Source organism: Chamaea fasciata, unplaced genomic scaffold (assembly GCF_029207755.1).
Source record: "Chamaea fasciata isolate MVZ Bird 193981 ecotype frontalis unplaced genomic scaffold, bChaFas1.0.hap1 SCAF_3, whole genome shotgun sequence".
Taxonomy (NCBI): domain Eukaryota; kingdom Metazoa; phylum Chordata; class Aves; order Passeriformes; family Sylviidae; genus Chamaea; species Chamaea fasciata.
Window position 1 is genome coordinate 74,968,028 of NW_027094088.1, and position 22,683 is coordinate 74,990,710.

At 38.7% G+C, this 22,683-nt stretch overlaps 1 long non-coding RNA gene across 1 annotated transcript; it reads left to right on the forward strand.

The window, feature by feature from the left end:
- The first annotated feature begins 8,553 nt into the window (after positions 1-8,553).
- LOC136287117 (uncharacterized) lies at positions 8,554-9,233 on the forward strand. Its single transcript, XR_010720069.1, has 2 exons — positions 8,554-8,670; positions 8,816-9,233. It is a non-coding gene; the product is annotated as an uncharacterized lncRNA (long non-coding RNA).
- The last annotated feature ends 13,450 nt before the right edge of the window (positions 9,234-22,683 follow it).

Sequence of the window (22,683 nt, forward strand, 5' to 3'; positions counted from 1 at the left end):
CAAGCTCACTAATTACAGCAGGGAGGTGTCTGCATTCCTCCGCAGGCAAAGAAGACAGCAAGGGAAGTTGCTTAGCCAGGTCCTTGATGTAGGCATATTTCTGTTAATGCATAGTGTTGTAGAAGAATAGGGAAAAATACGATAGCAATTTTGGGGGCAGTTTTTATGACGATTATGTAATAATAGACTACCATAGGGGACATCAGGAAAAAGAACAAAGGACTTACAGCTCTATTCCTCCTACCTAATCTTAAATGGTTTTGAAGTCCTTTCATTGTATGTATACTCTACCAGGCAAGAGAGAATCCCTTTCAGCTAAAATCTGAATCACTGGACTGGCCAAACTGGGCATTGTAGTTAATATCCCAAAGGGTGATGTATTGTGGCTGGGACCTTCACTTGTCTGTGGATGACTTAAATTCAAGACACAGTTCCCAGATTTTTGGAAATAGTCATCTGTAAATAGAGCTGGGCTGTTGTGACGGTGGTGGCTTGCCTTTTTTTTTTTTTTTTTTTTTTTTTTTTTTTTTTTTTTTTTAAATTAAGCTTAGAGTTATGTTCCACCAGTATGCAAAGAAGGAGCTGATGAATCATAAATACCTAACAGTTGTAAGCATTTGATATTTCTAAATTGCAGGTTCTGTTTTGAGTCCTCAATTAAAGAAATTTTACAAGGACCCTTTTATTTTGGTGGATGTACACATGCACAACAGATGCATTGATATTTTCTATACCAAATTGCTATTCAAGTAGCAATTCAGATTTATTTTTTCTGTAGAAATCAATTTTCTTTAGACAGCTTTTAAGTTAAATCTTGTTTCAAATATAGAGTAACTGATTCATTTTACTCTATGTGCACAAACCTCTTGCAGTTAACTGAGCTCTAACGTTATTAGATTCTATTTTATGCATGGGTATGATGCTGAAAAATGAAGTTGATACCATTTATTTTTCTGCAGTTCTTCTGAGTTCACTGATTCCAGAGCTATCACCGTAGCAGAAATGTTTTTGTTTCATTGTTGTGGGTGTATAAAATAAATGTGAAGGTTTTTGTAGCTATAATGATAGCAGAAGTTTAAATAAACTTTTTTGTAATTATTATAATATGGATTGATGGCTATATTCCATTGACACAAAGCAAATAATTTCTTATGAAAGCCAGGCACAGTATTACATTGATTCATTCTAGGAATATCAATTATCCTCTCTTAATCAGGGACAATAAAAGCAAATGATGAGGTTCTTACTACTGGCAGAATGAATCAATGCTGTCTGTATGACACAGTAAGTTATGAAGGTTTGTATTCTAGTATTCATGTGATAATATAACAGGTATATAGCAGGTGGGGTTTTTTCACTACATAAGGTTTTTTAGGAGAATATAGAAAATACATAGGAAGAGTAATGCTAAATAGAGAAGGACGAAGTTTCTAAGAGGTGTGGTTTTTCACAAAAGTTTTTGCTTGGGATAAAAATGAATTGGAGGGATTCTGATATGTGCAGTATATTTTCCTTTCCCTCAGAAAGAGCAGTGTCACACCTCATAATAGACTCTTGTTGGATATTTACAGGGGAATCGTGTGCAGTCTCTGTTTTTGATACAGGGAATTTATTAAGGCAATGACAGTAAATAGCAGTGTAACCACTATTTTGATGAAAAAATAGAAATTATGCAGGTGGAATTCAATAAATAATTGTGTAATAGATGTCTGAAAATGATGTGTAAACTGCTTGAAATGGAGTATAAATTAGAATTTTAAAAAATGATTCTTTCTTTCCACACATGTCATGATATTATCTTTGTAACTTGCTGGCCATCTTTTCCTACCAAACAGCTGAGTTTGTAAATGTGAATGGTTTTAGCTGTTGTGTTTTGCTTGTTAATGTGTTTACTTTGATTTTAGCAATCAAAAATGTTACTTTTAATCTCATTGGTTTTTTATTGTGCTGGTATACAAAACATTAGTAACAATTTTGATGTGGTGATTCATGAGGAATATTCTGATGAAGGAACAGGTGCCTATCGACCCCTTCTTTATCAGAGGGAGCTGGCAGGATAAAGCATAAACTTTTTTTAAATGTAACTGGCTATTGGACTTTCATTAGAAAGAGGGTTTTCACCCTGGCTGTTTGTGCCATGGGTAGCTTTGGCTTTTTTGTTTTCACAGTCCCTTTTTAATGCACAGTTACAAATAGCATAATGTTTTGCTTTTCACTGCACTCTATTCTTTTTTCCTGTCATTTGCACTGTGGCTGTGCTAATAGGAGGGTGCTTAGCTCAACCTCAGGCAGCTTTTCTGCATAATTGGTTCAGTTAGAGAGCAACACACAATTAATTAGTGTGATTACCTACCTAACAGTAGGTAGAGGAAATTTGGTTATCATTTGGTTCTTTCTTTGCAGTGAATATTCATATCAATAACAGAATCTTCCCTGAGCAAAATATTTCTAGACATACAGGGTATTAAACGGCATGTGTATGTGGAAAATCTCACAAGTAAGAGTACTAAATGCATCAGAAGCTGCCTCATTCATACACTTGATTAACGTGGTTCAGACATGTACTCATAAAATTATATTCATGTAAGTACCATGGGGTTTTTTGCTAATTTAAGTAGCTCTTTCTGTTAATATATGTAGAGTTAATGAATTTTTCTAAGCTTTGAAGTACTGAGTTCAGTTTATATCCTTGTTTGGAAAGGTAGAAGACTAAATGTACTGAAGTGTTAAAATGAGCAAATTCCCACATTGTGTTTGACAAAACTGCCTTTGATCTTTTCTGAGGAACGGTTAAACATAATATGCAGAATTTAGAGTAACCATTTGTTGGACCTGATCTGTGAACATAATTCGAGGGAAGAGGCATGCATTCCTGCAGTTTTCAGCTGTATGCCCAGTTAAAAATTAAATGTTTTTTAGAACAAATTGAAAAGAAACAAAAACCACTATAAAAACCCTCATTTGGTCATTCAGCTGACTATTTTGATTAATGCTTAACAGGATCAGTTTGTCAGTAATAGCATAGCATGTCATAGTGAGACACTGCAAACATTAAATATATCTTCCTCTGATATACTGAGCTATCATGGAAAAAAGCACTGAAATAGTGTATAAAATTTTTATTCACAGTGTGCTAGAAGCCCTTGTGAAGTATGGCATACAATACAAAATATATGTTGTTGCATAAATAAACAAGCATTTATACTATCAAAGGCAACAGAGAAAATTTTAAGGATTTTGTTGACAGAAGACCTCAAAATCTAATGCCAAGCAAATGCTTAAGTAGCACTTAAAACCAGAGAATTAAAATAAAAGCCCTTAAAGATAGAAGAGATATACAGATTTATTTTTACTAAAATTTAAAAATACAATGTGGACAAATATGCAAATAAAAAGAAAACCAAACACTTTTTTTCTCCCCAGAGTGCTTTTTTCCCCTGTGGTATATTTTCAAATACCTTTATGTGATGCTTCCTTTGTATGAGGATTATGTTGTAGTCAAGGTATCACTAATCTCATCCTAAAGCAGGGAACTGAGATTTAGCATACTCTTGACAGGCACTGAAACATCAGCAGAGGTGCCAGCTCAGAGCACAGCATGGATTCAGGTACTAAAGGTGCTGGAAATCCATTGCCATAAAATGGGAGAGAACTTCACAAACGCATAGAATTCTGTATTTCACACAGGAGGGGGAATTTTAATGGAAAGTAAGGAACCAGATTTCAAGCCTACCTGTCTCTCTGTCATGTCTTGACCTCTGAAATTGCCCCTTTAAACCATGTGGTTTCCATCCCTTTACAGGAGAGAAGGCCTTTGACTGCAGTTTCTCTCACTCTCCCATCCTCCTTGGGATGTTTTCAGCCCTGCATGGGAATAGAAACTTCAGATCCCTGCTTTGCCTTTGCTCACATCACTTCACAGGAGACCACATGTTCCTCATTTCAAAGTACGAGTCGTACCTGTGTTTTTTCCTCATGCTCTCCTCCATCTGGAAAGCTGTTTTGGAATCAGTCTATCTAGATGATTTAATGTAATTTCCAGGTCAACTTAATGAGCGTTATTGTTCGTGTCACCAAAGCACTTGAGTTGAATTAGTCCACAGAATCAGTGTGGCCTAAAAATGTATAATATTTGTGATAACAATTACTATGATTCAAGGATGGTTGGGATCAGATATTTCTGGGAGGGATGGAAGTGTTAATGCCCTGGTGAAAAACAGTGCTTATCAGAGTCATGTACAGTTCTAACTGTCCAAGTTAAAAAGAAAAAAACCCATAAGGTGTGTAGGTACAGTTTATGACAAGGGAATGGAGGGTCTGTTTTACACAAAGGATCTGTCTTTGCTTTTGAGAGCCTGAAATATGATTGAGCCTTTTATCAGAAGGTAAAAAAATTGATCTACAAGGAAAAGCTGTAATTAACCTAGAGACAAATTTGGTTCAACAGAACAATGAAGTTCAGTAACTATTTCAAGATGTGAATTATGAGGCAAACAACTGAACTGGTTTTCAGCTGAAATTTTCTAAGGGAGATGAGACTCAGTTGCCTAAAATATCCAGGGTGTGGATCACTGTGGGAGATCTGCCCTGTGTGGTAACCTGCCAGGTTGCAGTAGCCCAAATGCTTCTGATTGTGTTCTTGCATGCTATTTGCTAATCCATCTCCTGACTGCTCTTACCAAAATTTGTTTACATTTTTAAGTGAAATAAACAACCCTATGCTTTGGATTTTCTTTTGTGAACTGAACAATAAAATTACTACAAAAAAAGTTAATTTAAACATTTTTCTAGAAAACTTATTAAACAGACTCATAGAAGTAAAAGTATTTTTCAGAGAAAACCTTCAAAGAGTGATTTAAATTTTTTTTCTGATTGTTTCAACTTAGAGCAGCACCAAACCCTTGAAATTATAGGCATGCTCAAGCAGAACAACTTCATTTCAGCTCAACATGTTAATTCATTCAGTTCTATGTTGTTTTGTTTGAGGGTGCATTTGTGTTGCACACACTACAAATAGATCTTTTAGATGGATTTTTATGAAATGCCAATGCACACTGAGAAGAAAATTCATCCTTCTATTAGAAACAACACAGCTTTAAAAAAATTAAATTCAAATCTTCTGCTAAATGTGCATCTGCAAATATTAAGTTTGAGTGAAAAAAGAATCTTCCTGTGAACCTGTAAAAAATTAATAGAATAATCTTCCTAAGTGCTCCAGTGATAACCACTGAAACTAAGGAGTCAGATATTTAGGGGGAAAAAATATGCCTTAGATTTTGGCATTGTGCACAATGTATTTATTATTGCATTGCATCTTTCAGGACTGATGTAAATATTAAATCTCAGAAAATTAATTTGTAGAGATTTTCCTCTTCTGTTTTCTCCACATGGCACATTGTCTCAATATTTTGGATAAGTAATTTACTCTTTCCCTACAGAAGTCACCATCTTTTAATGTCAGTCTAATGAAAGGGCACAGAGAAACTGCTGCTGGTGAGTAATAGGAGAATTAAAAGCCAAAAAGAAAAAGGGGGAAAAGAATAATAGAGTCATGAATTCATTTTGCTAATCCCTTCACTGTGGAATGGGAGGTGATTTCAAGATTAATAGGTTGTACAACTGAGATACAAGCTACAATTTAAAAAAACCATCTGTTTAACTCTGTTTCTTTGATTGGATTTTAAAATTTAATTTCAAATAGCGAAAAAGCTTTTACATCAGTTTGCCACCTATGAGCTTTTCATAGAAATTTTGTTTTCTTACAGAAGTTAACAGATTGCTGGTGTGCAGAGAGCACTTGACACATAAAGATGTGTCATGGTTTCACTGGTCTCCATCTGCTGTGTCTTGTCTTGTTATTAGACTGTAGGTTCCTAGGGCAGAAATTTGACCTTTTGGTGGCTATGTATGTGTCACATAATAAAATGGAGGCTTGGTTTGGGAAGAGGACCTAAACAGCTATGACAGTACAAAGTAGCTAAATAATGTTCTTCAGTTTTTAGGATGGGTTTTAGAGATTTTAGTTGTTAGATTGTTGTCTAGGGAAGAACCAGCAATTACACTGATGTGCATTTGAAACTCTATGCATAACACTGGCTCCATAACACAAGGACAAATTTTAGCCTTACTAGTAACACAAGTCTTCTTGATTAATGCCCTTAACTGAAAGTCCGTGAGAATTTTATGCTTTTTTTTTTTTTTTAAAAACCCACCACCTTTTCTAGCAACCTCCTTGTTAGTTGACTTTAAATATTAGATAAGAAATCTTACTTGAGATCCAGTCTGAGTTAACATTTGTCACCTGTGTGATCTGATAAGTAGAACAAAAGGCGTGAAGGAATCCTTAGCTTTTCTGAAAGTCACATGGAAGACTTTAAAACATCTCAAATGGTATTAGGTTCTTATGCTCAGTCAACTAAAATTAGTATCTGGTCAATATAATCAGCGGAGCCCAGAGGAAGTTTCAGGTGACCAGCTATGAGAGGTGGTTGTACAGATACTGAGTGCTGTTTCAGATATTAAAGAGCTACCCTGCTGGCCTCTAGTCACCACTCCAGAAGGACACTGGTCTTCCCCAAGTCCTGTCATGAGTTTTGAATAGCTTATGATATCAGAAATATTACTAGGTGTCTACTGATGGGCAATGAAATCAAGCTGTCAATATCTACTCAGTAAGATGATGCTTTCTAGGCTCCTTAGATTATGCTGGTTAGATCTTTATTAGTTGTAATGAGACCCTAAGTAAGCAGCATGACTGTAGGCACCTACCTTTGGGAAGGATTCAGCTGCATGTATGTAGATCTCTAGTCATTAAGGTTTTGTGGGATGTTTCTTCTACTCTCTCACAGTCCCTGTAGAAATATTTGTCTTCCTCAAGGACTGTGTCATGTTTACCACCCCTATGCAGGTGTTTTGAGTAGCTGAAATAATTTTATATGCATTGGATGTCTGTAGTTACTCTCCAGCTTTCTTAACCTCATGTGGAATCCCAGCTGTTATCTTCAGCTTACACACAGAAGAAAAATATTTCTTGGGATAGCCCCAAAGTGCTGTGATCAGAAGCGAAATTTCCAATTCCTGCAGAGCCAAAGGCTGGGGGCGGGGCAGGGGGTGGTGATCAACCTTTTAATAGAAAGGCTAACACCAGTTAATTGACCATGAGAAGTTTACAATCCGAGGTAATGAGCCAACTGCCTCACCATTTCTGTAGCACCTCTGTGCTCTTTTCCTTTGTGGTGTGCTTATTCCCTTTCTCATGAGGCATACTTACAGTAGCAGTACTTTTGGCATATGCTGAATAAGAAAACTGGACAATTACCTTGTCTAATATTGTATATGCAGAATTCCAAGCATGATGATATTAAAATGAATAGTGCATTTTAAATAGTAAAACCACAAATAATTTGGGCCCTTTAAATGTTGACTTTCTGCGTTGTTTAGTTTTTCTAACTACTGTAGCCTTGTCAGCAGCTCCTTTCCTTGGAAATTTCAATTTGTTCCTTTCAGACAGGATATTTGAAAAGTCTCTCAGCAGAATTCTGAAAAGTCATGGATCTTTTTACCGAAGGATCATATATATAGTGTAGTGCTTTATCATATCTATAGATATTAGAAACTACATGTTATACAATGACTGTTTTAAGTTCTGAAATATTTGTACTCAGAATCTGCCTATCATTATGAAACCTGTTTTTGTAGGTGTTTTTTGACATATATTCCCAATGAAAATGCCTATGTAGATATCTGATAGCAGAGTTCAGATAATAGATGTTTTATGCAACCTTAATCCTATCTGATTTATAATCTTGGAAGCTGCATAAGTTTAAACACTGCATTTTGAGTCAGTGAAATGAATTAAGTGCCTGCATGGAGTGATTCATCTTGTCTAAAACACCGGATTTAGGGTGAGATGAATTATGCACTGTAGGCACCTCATTCATTCTCTTCATACATATAGGACTTAAGTTTACTTGTTTTGAAGTAGTCAACTTTGGGTTGACTGAAGTTGATGATAATAATCTTCCCTTTTGTAATTGGAATGTGGAATGCTGTGAATGTGCTAACATGCTCTTGAGCTTTTTGTCAAATCTGCACTGACACTGAACTCTCAGATTTAGCTTACAGGTGGTAGATAGATTTAGCTTACAGATGGTAGATGTTTCCACTGATCTTTTGGTGTTGCCTCCAAAACAGTATCACAGGAAATTGTTCAAATTTGTCCGTTACTCAGCCATGAGAATCTATAACAAAGCTTCTTAGAATAGCTTAAATGCATTTTTGACAATGAAAATATGTGATGCATTTAATTATTCAGCACTCGCTGAGACTGTCACCTCAGGTAAAATTTAGAAATGTCTATTTAATTGGTAACCAATATCTAGTTATGGTTTTACTTGAGTTTGCTCTGAGGTTGGCATGGGCAGAATGACCATGTGGCAAATAATGGTGTTACACACAGCTGTGTGAGCTGTGGCCATGAGGTTCGTGGCGGGCGTGTTTAGTTTTACAAGTAGGAACCTGCTGGGAAAAGGCATCTCCCACAAGAGTGGGACATGTCTTCACCTGGCTCCAGTTTGCTTTTTAACTGGCATTTCAGGAGAGCAGTGACCTGGAGGGCTGTAGGCAGGAGCCACCAACAGAGACCTGGCGCTTAAATTCCTTGACAATTGGGTGAGCAATAGTTTTCTGTAATGTTCAGCAGAACCTGAACTTAACTCCAAAATGATGATTTTTACTTTTCTGTCTGTATTTTTAAATTCATTTTTAATTGAAAGGATATTTTTTTGAGTTCTTTATTTGCCTTCTTGTTTTACAGCTGTTTTGGTTCAATCCTTATGTGTTCTCAGAAGCTATGGAGGTTGAAGTTATTGAGGTTGATATTCTACCAAGAATAGAAATTTAAAGTCATGGAATTAAAGTCTGAGTAATATGTCAGTTTTCATGGGAGTTCATTAAGGAATGTCTCCCATGGAAGGGACCCCACACTGGAGCAAGGAGGGAGTGTGAGGAATTCTCCCTCTGGAAGAAGGAGTGGCAGAGACAACCTGTGATGAACTGACCACAGCATCATCTCCTGTCCCACATAGCTACTGGGTTGGTAGGAAAAAGAATTTGGGATTAAAGTTAAGCCCAGGAAAAAGGAGTGCATAGGTGAAAGGTGTTTCAAGATTTGTCTTTATTTCTCATTATCCTACTCTGATTTGTTTGGGAAGAAATTAAACTAATTTCCGTAAGTCAAGCCTGTCTTGCCCGTGTTGGTAATTTCCGAGTCATCTCTCCCTGTTCTTCTCTTGACCTATAAGCTTTTTTGGTAAATTTCCCTGTCCAGCTGCAGAGTCAGGGTGGCCGAGAGGCTCAGTGGGCACCCAGCATCCAGCCTGAGTCAATCCACCATAATATGGAGGAAAAATCATCTTGTGGGAATGGAGTTTTAAAAAAATGAGAAAAAAAAGTCAAGTGGATTTCACAGAATCTTAATTGTGCAATTAGAATCTGGTATTTTAATTCAAGTGCTGTATAATGAACTCAAATCTATTTCCAGTTTCAGGCAACTTTTCGTCCTCTCCTTGCAACAAATTTCATCTAATGAAATCAGAGATCTAGACCTTTCTTAAGGCATTCTAGTTCCATATAGTAAAAAAACCTCACGACATGAAGTGCAACGTATCTAATGAAAGAAAATATGTGTGCCAATGGATTAAATATGCTTTTACGAACCTCGAATTATTTTGCAATGGGCTATGAGGTGTGTAGGTTTCGTGACAAAGATGCAGCTTGCAGGTAGATGAGGCAATAACTTTTAAGGGACTGAAAAGTAGAGTGCACAGAAATCAAAATAATGTTTATAACCATTGAGCCAATAACATCTAGAGTGATTTACAAATAAGTTCCACTATTTTATTGTTGGATTTTTCACAGAAGAAATCTGTAAAATAAGTGCCAATGAATTTGAGTAGCTTAGCTTAACACTGATAGTGCAGCTTTTCATTCCCAAACATTTCAGAAACTCAAAGATCTGTCTTATAGAAAATAAATTCACAGTAATGAAGACTGATTGAAAGTTGAGGAAAATTGGCAACTTACACATTCATAAGTTAATTCTGACATCAAAAGAATTACCCACTTAAACATGTTTCTTTTCTGTAACATCTGCAAATTGGAGTCAAAGCTTGACTTCCATGAGTCTAAATTGCATTGCTTATTTCTATAAAATGAAAGTTCCCTGAGGCAGTGAACCTATTCCCTCCTGGGATTTTGTTTGCTGTTTTTAATTTTATTACGTTCTCCATGGCTAACCAGCTGCCTTACAATGACTCCGGAGGTGAGTAGAATAAATGCCAAATCAAATGGACTGACACTGTGTAAGAGGAATAGAAAGGGAAATCTGACACCACAGATGCTGAGCAAATGGATACAATGGAAAGATTCACGTCCCCAGAGAACAGATCTTTTAAAATGCAAGACCTGACATAGAAGTTCCTTTGAATCAAAAGTCAGAATTTGTAATTCTTGCAACACTGTCTTTTGCCGTGCTTCCCAGCAGGATTGAATTGTTATGGATCATGCAATCTACCGTTAGCCAAGAGATGCTCTGCATGCAAGTGCTGTTTGTTCCCTGTTTGTACTGCACTGTCAGCAGTAGTAAAGCTGTGAGTGTTGAAGAGGCACAGCTGGCCTAGAGCAGAAAGTTGGTCATCTTTTTTTCATACATTTCAGTTCTTGACAGAATGCTTACTGGGAATATTTACTGATCATCTCAGTTCTCCTTATGGCAAGCCCAGAAGGCACTAACATTGTTCTCCTGTTCTTCAGCTCTCAGTTGAATAAAAAAATTGAACCAGATATGAATATAAGGAAAGAATAAATGTGCTAAAATATTGGAATCTTTGCGAGTAGCTGCTATGTCAGGTAAAGAGCAATTAAAACACATTAATAAGGACATGCTAAGGAAGCAGTCCTTTATGGAGTTAGGCTGTGTGTGAACATGTGTCCGCATTAAGCAGAGATGTACAGGTGTGTCTTGGTTTAGGAAGACAGGTATCTGCTAGGTAAAATTACAATCAGAGGCTCTTTGGCAAAGATTTGGGAAATAGGAATAGCAGTTCTTTACTAGTATGTAATACAAAGCAAACAAACACAAAAAAAAAAAAAACTCCCCCCCCCACCAAACAACTACAGCATTAATGACAAACGACAACAGTACCAAGAACCTTGAGGGCTTTGTTTCACAAAACCCAGGGCAGTTTGGTTTCGGTGTCCCTGCAGGATCCTCAGAGCACCAAGCTGGAACAGTGGAAAAGTCCCGGGCTGGTAGCTGGGATGGCAGGGTGTCCCGGCAGGCAGGGGCAGGGTGTCCCGGCAGGGCAGGGGGTGCAGGGTCACGCTGCAGCAAGAGGAGCAGCGCCGAAGAAGCTCGAAGGCGAGGCAGAATAGCGGCGGCCCAGCTTCTGCTCCGCGTGCTTTGCGGCGGCTGAGATCCTCCAGGAGCGGCAGACACGCGTCTCCCCAACGCCGGAAGCAGAAAAGCACGCAGCTGCCTCAAGCTGTGTCTTTTACCTGCGTTATCTCCCCCTTCCACCTTTTGTCCATCTCTTTGTTTCAGCCAAGCACTCTCAAGTATCCAACACCCGGTCCCCTTGGCAACCCGTGGGGAAAAAAATTCCCCAGAGAAAGAAGGAACAAACCCAACCCCCAACAAGGTGTCAACTTATTGGGGACTAATGGCTCAGTTAACCCAGAGTAGTATTTTCCTCTGCTTTTCCACCCATTTGGGCAGTGAAGTCCTTCCTTTGAGGGTAGGGTGGAGTGTGTGTCCATGAAGTGTCCTTACTCTGTAATGAATTGTCTTTCCAAAGAAAACACAGTAATGTTTTCATTTGTGTGCCTGCAATCTTGCTGGGGTTGCCTTCTCATCCCTTGAAAAATGTTCTCTGCCTCGGTCTATTAGCTGGAAGTCAGATGTCTTTCAGCTTCATTGAATCAAGGGTAGGTTGCAAAGGCTGACTGCTGAAAAACTTCAGCCGTGCATCCAGCAAACACCCCACAGTGGCTGTTGGTTTAGTAGATTTCAGCTGCTGGTGAAAAGTATGAGAACACCAGGGGCTTTTAACCACCCAGGGAATTATAGATCAAAACTGTTATCTAGAACAGCACTAAAAAATGATGTGATGAAATAAATATGAGCCATCTGAGGTTCCAATGAACTTCATTATACTGCCACATGGAATACAGCAGCTCTGGCATTGCTCAGTGGAAGCAGTCAAATGCCACTGAGAACACAGACCCGATACTCTTTTCTCTGATCCTGTAAGATGAAGGGAAACTAATGTTTCGTCCAATATACATTCTTGGAAATACTTTCTATTTTCTCTAAACAAGCAAGCAAAAACCCCAAACCCCTAAAGACCTCCCAAAACCCTCACCTAAAACTTGAATGTATTCCAGTTTAAAGCATTAAAACTTGTCTGTGTTGTGGCAATAATTTATCACTGCTTATGACTGCTGGCATTTAATTCTCCCAGGCAGCTACCTTTTGGGTTATACATGTTGATGCTATACCTGTCTGAATCCCACCATATTTGTACTTCCCTTTTTATTAGCTTTCACTCTGGAGAAAAAGACTGTTATAAATAGTATTACAATATAAATTAAAGCCTTAGGAAATAGGGGCTTGTGGGGCTGATGAGAAAATAAGAGTGAATATGGGCTCCACTGACTCTTATTTTTCCCTGATGGTAGAGCAGTGCTGAGTCAGACAGCTTAGCTGAAATTGAATAGAAGAATCACACAGGCCATTTAAGGCATTCTTTTTCAATCTGCTGGTTGCTTGATTTGCCCTGAACTCATTGGCTACTCTACATATCAGATACTCAGTCTTGCTCCTGATCTGTGGGTTTCTGATATCCTTCTCCTGGACAGTTTCTGTGGGTGACCAGCAGGAAGCAGAGAGGTTTACAGAGGGGTCAGGAAGTTGGGCAGAATAGAGGATCTGAAGGTCAGGTTTCAATTTCAGATGTCAGGGAAGCACCTTCTGAAGGAAATATTTTCAGTGATGCTGTCTGGTCTAATAACCTTATATTTAACTAAGACTTGTTTTGCTTATGACCTTTGACAATTGTGTCTCTAACATCACATGCTTTGTGATCCTGGAAAATGGCATAAAGGTGGGTGCTTTTCAGAAACATACCTGTAACTTAAACATTTATTTCCCCTGTGGAGGCTGATTTTCAGGATAACTTAATCTCAGGTTATTGCAACTTGTCAGCAATCTGTCTTCCCATTCTCTCATTTGCTGAAGTAATCAGATATGTCTGTAGGATATTGTCACCTCTTTTCTGACACAGTTAATGATAGTTCGTCATGTGAGTCTGCTGTGAGGCTTTGGTATTGTTACCTGTGTTTCTCACTTTCTCTTGTTCTTCTTTCTTCAGTTGGTTTTCCATTTCTTTATCCATACTCTAAATTCCAACATGTTTTTTACTAATTTTTTTTGCTGTACATTTCAAAGAATTAAATCGAATTCCATCAAATAAAGGATTAAGAAGAAACTAGGTGATCAGTCCAGCCTAAGCAACTGTGTATTTTTGTGCTGTTCTTGTAGAAAGGAAGTTTCTCTTAGTAGTGCACTCAATTCCATGGGTTGGTAATAGCTATCCAGAATACTGCAACTAAGAGGCACGAGATCTTCACTACGCTGAAGGATTTTAATGAAATAGTAACAAAGGAATAGAAATGAGTGAGTGGAGTGAATGGGCAGAATTTGTCATATTTCCTTTTAAATTCATCTGGTCTGGAAGACAGTTTTCCTTCCCTTGCAGAAGAGAAAGTTGGCCTGAATATTATGGCAGATGCAACAAAATTGCCGATACACTGCCCCATTTGGCAAAATTATAAGTAGTGCATTGCCTGTGAGTCATTTCCATACTGTTTGTGCCAGTGCACAGCAGTGTATGCAAACGGGGTTCCCAGTACTGTGCAAACTGATGCAGACTGGTTCTGTAGGTTGGAATAAAATCTGAGCATGTGCAATCCACTGCCAGATCATAACACTAACAGGCCAGATGTCTTTCTAATAATAGACATCACAAACCACCACAATGATAGATAAGGAGAAATGGTAACTCTTTTCAGTAAGGAAAGATGGGGGAAAACTTACAAGCACTTGTGGTGACAGGACAAGGGGGAATGGCTTCAAATCAAAAGAGAGTAAGTTCAGATTAGATATTGGGAAAAAATTCTTTACTGAGAAGGTGATGAGGCACTGGAACAGGTTGCCTGGGGAAGTTGTGAATGCATCACTCCTGGAGGTGTTCAAGGTGAGGTTGGATGGGGTTCTGAGCAACCTGGCCTACTTGAAGATGTCCCTGCCCATGGCAGGGGTGTTGTAAGTAGATGATATTCAAAATCCTCTTCCAACCCAAACCATTCTATGATTCTGTAATTCTATGATATTGTATGGGACTGAATAGATTTCCTGATGGCATGCTTGTAAAACACCTTAGAACCTTTCAGTCTTGCCTATCCTAAGTGATTATGTTTTGTTTCAGTAACAATGCCCCCTTAGAGGGAGCCTGTGAAAATAAGTTGCTTTGTCTTATTTTCACCTTTGCTGTTTAGCATTCTTATTTTTTCGCAGGAGGATATGGGCACTTAAACCCTTGTTAACAAACAGTATTTTGTTAAAGTGGCATCCTGTTCAGAATCAGTTGCACACCTACTTTCACCTCTGTCTTGAGTTCCTGCTTTCTGAGGACACAAGACTAGGGCACAGATCCAAGAGAAGTCCAGCACTGTTAACTCTTTTTCTAGCACAATTTTTGCCCATGCCAGAAAATAATAGCTTTTCAGACTTTCGGGAGATAGTCTGGAGAGGGGTACAGACCATGCAGCATTTCCATTTTGAATGAGGTCATCCTGTTTGGTGGAAAGAAAATGCAGGTGCATGGTTATAAGTTGTACTTTGTTACATGTCTCTGTGATAGTTGTCTCTACTGCAGGCAGCAGAGACATGAATCCACTCATTAGAAGAGAACTAACCACAAACCATGGTGTGAACCCTTAATTTTACAGGAAGGGGCCAAACCAATCTTAGCTCTAGTGCTTCCTGGAGAAGGGAGAATCCTTGTGTGCATGGCTCTGCAGTAGGACTCTTTCAGTTGCAACCGGACAAAGCAGGTGTGAGTGAGGCTTACTCACCTATTGAGCAGTAGGTGTTGGGTTTTGGCTCATACCAGCTGGGAGGATCATGGGGCTCACTGAACAGACACTGTCTTCTTAAGCCTGTTCTCCACCATGCAGCACAGACATAAGGAAAGGCAGTGCTGGTTTAGTTCAGTCAAGCTGTACCCTACCAACATGGAGACAGTTGGCATAACCCTTCTGCATCAGCAATCAAATACACTAAAGATCTATTCACTGTCATTCACTAGCAGGAGAAGAATTCCAGATCATCCTGTTACTGGGAACATGACCGTGTTCAGAGCGCAGTGGAACTAGAAGCCATCAATTTGACAACAGGCCAGCAAAGAGAAAGTAAGGAAACATAATATGAACTTGAGAAAAAAAAGCGCCTAAAAAACAGTACTGGAGTGTGAAGAAGCAGTAACAATGTTGTAGAGGGAAAAAGACATGAGTCTTTTCCATAATAGTCCTGTTTCTTGCCCCAGTTCTGCTTGCTAAAGTATGCGTGACAAAGTATTACTTCGTAATGATTGTTGCTTACTCCTAATTGAAATCTATAATCCTGTTACAAATGCATCCAGACACATTTAATCAAACCATATCCTGTTGAGCAAATTGAGATCCAGGTTCGTAGCTCATTTCTAAACAAATAACACACAGTTTGAGTGTCCAGGCATGGAATTAAGCATCTTGTAGGAAATGCTGCCAGGTCCTTCAGGTTAGCTGAGAAACTGGGTTGCTGCTATTTGCAATTTCTAAAGCATAGCAGGATAGCTCACTTTCCTGGCTGCATTGGATTTCCAGTTAGGCTGCCTCATGGGGATATTTTGTCTTCTGCAATATTCTACTGATGGAGAGAGAGAGAGAAGCTTAAATATGCTTTCGCTATGACTTTTTGAGAACTGGCAGGCTTTTTCATCAAAATTGAAGGCAAGGTTGCTCAACTAGAACATCTCTTATTCTGCTTGCTATTATTTTTCAGACCTGAAAATTGAACAGGAAATAAATCTATTTTTTAAGTATTCTGATAAATGGGCAGAATAGCAGCTCCAATTTGCTTTCCCATGCTAAGTGCCACCATTCCACCTTTTAGAGTAAGATCTGACTTTGACCATTACAGAAGGAAGACGCGTACAAATTTCAAGGTCTAAAATTGCCTTCTGCTTGCTTGGCTACTCTTTCACCTTTTCCTGCTAAACACTCCCCCATAAACCAACACCTCCACCTCCACACAAATTGATTATTCCTGATTGAAAGTTACTCTATAATCCTTGTGTGTTCACAGTGTCATAATGGCAGACTCTAGGTGGCAGCATCTGTGAGTGAATATTAGTTGTTTTTCTAAACTGCTTATTTCAAACATATCTCACCTGATAAGCATGGTAGAATAGCCTTCCTTAAAGCACTTTTTTTTTTCTTCCTGCTCTTTATTTTCATCCTATAAAACTTAGTAAGGTACTTGATGTACAGATGTTGAAAGAATTCATTTCAGCATGTTAACAGAGCTTCTGTGATGGTTCAGTTCTTTACTGTAGCTTGCGACACAGATGGAGAGCAGCACACGGTGCTGAGCCATTACAGTCTGAAACAGCAAAGAGAATATTTGGGTAGAAAATATGCATTTTTGCTGCTGCCTTAGAAGGGAAGGTGTGCCTCTGTGTCTTGGCTCTTCCTCAGCAGCTTATGCTGTAACAGATGATGCCTTTTCAGGGTTATAAAAGCCCAGGCTGGGGGCATAGCTCTTTAAGTATTTTTCACCCCCAAAATAATACTCAAACTAGGTACAACAATGTGCTGAGGGACAGCATTCATTCTAACAGGAGCGTAGGTATGGTGGATGTTACTGCAGTCTAACGATGATCTAAGATACACAAAGCAACAAGCAACCAAGTTAGGGTCAGAGCTGAGCACAAACATACCTACAGCATAATTCAGGCAAGGAGCGTAAAGGCATCTTCTGGACCATTGGGCATGGATGGAGGTCAAAGCAATTAAAACTTATTGATGTGCTGAGGACCATGACAATTAATTATCTAACTCAGACTGTTAGACTAGTAAAACTTCAAATGGAATAAAAATATGTTCTTAGCTTCATTTATATGTTATGTTCCCTTTTGCCCATAACAGGACTTTGAGTATAACAGCATCTCTTTTAATCCAGCAGCTACAGCTCTAATTATAGCCCCATTGCCACAGGGCAAGTACATGGACAAGCCTGTGCCCTGATACAGAATGAGCTTGACCACTCTCACTACCTGGGCAAATCTCTTTTCAGCTGTTTCCAGTGATACTTTGTGGAGATTAAATCATTTCTTTACATCATTTGTGCAGATACTGCCTGAGGCCTGAACAATTGGATCCCTGAGTGCAATGAGCACAGTCCCAAAATAATTTTATTTTGTAACGATCTGGGTGTTACAATACGGCACAGCACTATTGTTACTCGGGGAAAATAGAAAACCAAAAATGAGTAGCTAGGTCACCAGTCCAAGCCCTTACCTATGTTTGTAAACACACATACAGACACATTATTAAAACAGAGGATTAAATTTACTTTCTATGTGTTCCAGAATGGGCACTGAGAAGAGGATGAGCTTGATATGTAAGCAAAATCAATTAACCTTTGTTTGCCCTCAGCTAACATTCCTTCTCACCTGTCTCCACATCTATGTAAACAGAAAGTTACTCTCTATAACCTACAAAAGATGAAAGATAGCAGCTGTTGAAATTCATATTTATCCTTAAAAATAACAGTTGTCTCAGGAGGTATCTATACTTTTCATTAACACCAAGCAGACAAGGACTTGTAAATAATGGTGCAGATACTTTTTTCCAACATGTGTTTAGAACTTCCGTTGTGTTATTCTTGCTTCTATGATTAGCACGTCTGGGTATGCATACATTTACGGAGTAGAAGCCTCAGAATTCCTGTGCAGAACAACAGAATATACCGCTGATGCCAGAATTATTTTTGCTTTTGTATTTCCTTTATATGTGTTCATAGCACTGTAGACTATTGTTACATAGTTCCTAGCTAACTGCAGTACTTTTCCTCCCCTGATAGGGAGAAAGACAAAATACATCCTCCAGATGCTCCAAGCCCTGGGGGTCAAAGACTAAATTATTTGGGAAGCAGGGATGAGCCACTCTCCCCAGACACTTTCTCATAAACAAAGTACAGCTACTACCAAGGGGGGCAGGGAGGGAGGATGTCCAGGAAAGGGTTTAACCAGAAGGATGAATACCCTGATCACCTGTGCTTCTAATTGTGAATACTTGTCAGTTATGCTAATTTGCTAAACTTATAGAACCGTATCTACCCTGTGTGGGCTGAGCATTTTTTCATATCTGCCGCTGGAGGTCTCCATTAAAGACCAGCCTCCATAGTACCTCCTGTATTAATATTGTCTCAAAAGTGTGTTGTTTTATTCCTAGGTCTTTAAGGCATCACCACGTATCTACATTTGCCTCAGTCGTATGCTCTAAACAACAGGAGAACAATCTGAAGAACTTTTCAATATCATCTAGCTGAATGCTGCTCTGACATGTTTTCTTGTTCTGTAATAATTTCATTGTAATAATTAATGATATGACTACTGATGCAGTGCAGTTCTATATGATTCATTTTATACATGGAGTGCAGTGCATGTATGTTATGCTTTCCTTTGAATATATACCGTACTGAATATAAGGATGTTTAGAACTTTGTATATGCGTATATTTAAATAATAGGTTAAATGTGGAGACTCAAGAAAATAGTGTCATACAAAACAGCAGTTATTTCATAGACAAGTTCCTGTGCATTACTCAAAATATGGCTCTGAAGTTCTGAAGATTGTAATGCAGAATGTGAAAGAGGATTCTGAGTAATGCCTGATGCAGAAGGCAAAACAGTGGTCTGAATTCTGACTTGATTAATGGATGCTCTGCTCATAAAGCAGAAGCAACATAGGTATAAACTGGGTCAGCTTTGTGGAAAGTAGTCTCAAGGAGTAAACCAAATATGAACTGTCACTGCAATACTGTTAGGATTATTCCCATGACCATTTCTGCCATAACCATTCTTATTTAAGGTCAGAGCCTTTCAGAGAGACTCCTTGTTTCACTTGCACTCATTTGCTCATACCTACACAGGAAGGTGTGGTAGGTCTCAATCAGGTCCTGGTATGGATGGACTAATCTTTATGGTCATATTTAGATGCTGGTCTCTCTTGCTCTCAGTGAACTAAACGGAAAGCAGAATCTGAGCTCCCTCAAGTTATGAAAATTAAATTCTGGTTCTTACTGCAGAGAGCCTCAGGCATAAGCATCTCCCTGAGAAAGAAGGGGTTTGTTACAAAAAACATCCAAAACAGGCATGTTCAGGCTAGCATTGTTCAGTCATCCGCAATTTGTTTATGGAAGATTATCCATGCAGCCAGAAGCAACAGAAAATTGTATTTATGTTCTCTCAAATATAAGCTATGTCATATATGCTAGATTTACAATCATAAAGCTGTTGGTTTGATGCTTTGCTTTAGCATATAGGAAACATAAACACATAGATACTGTGATGCTGAGTGTAAATAAAACTATACAATTAAAAAAATTATGTAGAATAATTATATAAGATTTGTTTATTTTCTCGAAATTCACTGAAAACAAATCCAGTTCATTCTTTCCACTACTCATGGTTCTAAGGCTTTTCAGTTGTTACAGATCTTGACAGAAATCTCTGGAGCAGGCCTGTGCGTGAACATGCATGTAATGCAACAGATACTCAAGAAAACAGTATCATACAAAACAAGAACATGTAGGTTTTTCACTTTCAAAATAATGCTAACACGATAAGGGTCTGTTGCTGTATGTTGGAAAATGGAGGGAAAAAGGGCTATTCCTTTACAAAGGACCTTGTAACTTTGTCTACCACAATTTTTGCACTTAGGCTAAGTGAATATATGTCTACTCTGCAAGTCTGTGGTTAACACGAGGAATCCTTACTCATGGTACCAAGCAAAGCACATGAATCCACCATTGCTCTGTTGGTTATTTAAGGTGAGTAAAAATGGAAACATATTACATGTTCAAACAAATTACTACAAATTCACTGTTTCTTTCAACAAAAGCCCAATGCAAGGGGAACCTCAGAAAAAAAAAAAATTCCAGTCCAGTCATGACAAAAAATTTCATCATCGGAGAATTTCAGGGTTCTTTTGCTATCCGTTACCATCCCCCCTGCCAGGGGAGTTCTGAAATTCCTTTCTTGCAGCTCTAGCCTTAGGCAGTAACTGCAGTTTGATCTAGGACAGGGATAATATTTCAATCAGAAAGAATCAATATTCCTAAAAAAAAGAATTACATGTAAGTCTTTACTTAACTGTAAAATGTATCTTGGAAATGTCATTTGGTTATTTCTATTTCTCATGACAGTAACCAAAGCCCTAACATCAAATCTTGCATGTCGTGAGTGTCACAAAAGACCAGATGGACTTTATCTATACTGAAAACTGGCCAAAATACTTCTTTTCGAACACACAATTTCCCCTGGGATCCCCTTTCCAGAAAATCTCCCTGAAGTTCTGGGCTAATTCTTCTCAACAAACCTAACATTAACAGAGTGCCCTAAGCCTAGCCTGGGCAGAGAGTCCCTCTCCATTCAGACTAACAGTAGATAAATATGATGCGATTCTCCAGTTATAGTATCAGTTCTTACTTAACAATGGAGGATACATTGTAGCCTCACTATAACTTCATTTCAGATTTCTCTTTGTCTCTAAACCTCCTCTGGCACTAGTATGAGTGTTTGACTGATGCATAAACCAAAAACACTGCTCCATGCAAAGATTCAGTGTTCTTTCAAGGAGAATGTTAGAGTCTGCCCATGGTTTCTTTGTCAGCTGCTGTCCAGATGGGATTAAACTTAGCTGTGGACTTTCAGTCAAAAATAACCTTAATCCAAACCCTGAAATGAACCTCAGGGGGAAAAAAAAAAAAAAAAAAAAAAAAAAAAAAAAAAAAAAAAAAAAAAAAAAGGCCAGTGAAGATGAAAAATTCCTAAGGAAACAATTATTTTTGCACCACTCACTTCCTTTTACAACTCTAATGATTGAGTGAAAAAGCCTAGGGCTACAGCCTGAGTGATGCAGAAGAAGGGCTTTCTGAAAAAAACCCCAGCCCTGTAGGCTTGATTTCCCCCTGGAGTAAATCCTTTTCTGGGTAAAATGAAGAAGGAAAGTGCCTAGACTTATTTTATGTTTGGGATTATATTTAGGAATAAAATTGCAGTAAACTGTAGGATAGCTGTGTTTAATAACACTGAAAGTCTTCTAAGAAAAGGAACAGCTGAGACTTGAATTTTCCTCTCAGGAATCTGGAGCTTCTGATAGAAGCATGAACAGGGGTGGGCTGAAGCAGTCACCTTATCTATCACTTGGGATTCTTAGGAGTCCAGAAAAAATAACCACAGAAATCCAATTGAAGGAGAGCTTCAAAGAGGCTGCTGCAAAAAAGATACAGGCTGAAGAGAGAAACCTACACCTCTCTGGGTGGCCCCTTTGCAATGCCACCCCAGCTGAAGGTCTCTTTCCTGACCCTAACTCTCTTCCTTAACTTCCTTAACTTCCTTCCCTAACTTGAGCCTTCTCCTTGGCTGAACCCTAGCTCAGTGCCCAGGGCCACAGCAGGGATGAACACATTTGGAGGGAACAATTCTTTTGACAGCCTTGTTTTTCAGCCCCTTTTGCAGTCTCTGTCTAAGCAGTGCTGTAGATTTTGTCCCTTTCCCACCCAATACCCTTACCCCTAATACTGATCCTGGCCTTATAGTTGAGCCTTTGTTTGAGACCCTGCTCCAGATGAACATGTTCTCAGGGCACAATTACTTTTAAAGCTTCGCTCTCACTTTTTCAGCCTGTTTGCAGCTGCAGTCCAATGGAAGGTCAAGATTTTCTCTTTCACCTAGTTCTAAGGGAATCGTAATCCAAATCCTAGGCATATATTCACATCCATATTCCCAGACAAGGCCAAGCTGAGAAAATTTTCTGGGAATTTGCTAATTCTTCTACCAGCCCATCCCTGCCCTCTGCCACCTTTGCTTTAGCTTTGCCTTTGTAGCATTATTGCAATCAGAGCTTTATGCTTTCTCTCTTTCTTAGACCTAACCCCTACCCATTGCAGATGGTGCTATCAGCTTTCTTACAAGTTAAAGCCTTGCCTCATTCTGACCTTTGTGCCATGGTTTCAACTGCCAGACTTGACTATATGAGCCCATCCTTGGTTTGCTGGAGCTTTTCCAGAGCCCTCAAGTCTGTGCTGCTGGGGTTTCCCTTCCTCTCTTTCTATATGTAGAGACGCTGTCTTGCCTCATGGGTACTAACATTAGAGGACCATTCTGTCCATCCAGTCTCAGCTCTTTGAAATGTAGGATCTTTTTCTTGTCAATGAAACTTTTCTTTTAGACTTAACTCTGAACATAACCCTAAGAACAGAGGTAGTTTATAGGTAAGGAAATTCAACCCTTGTCCA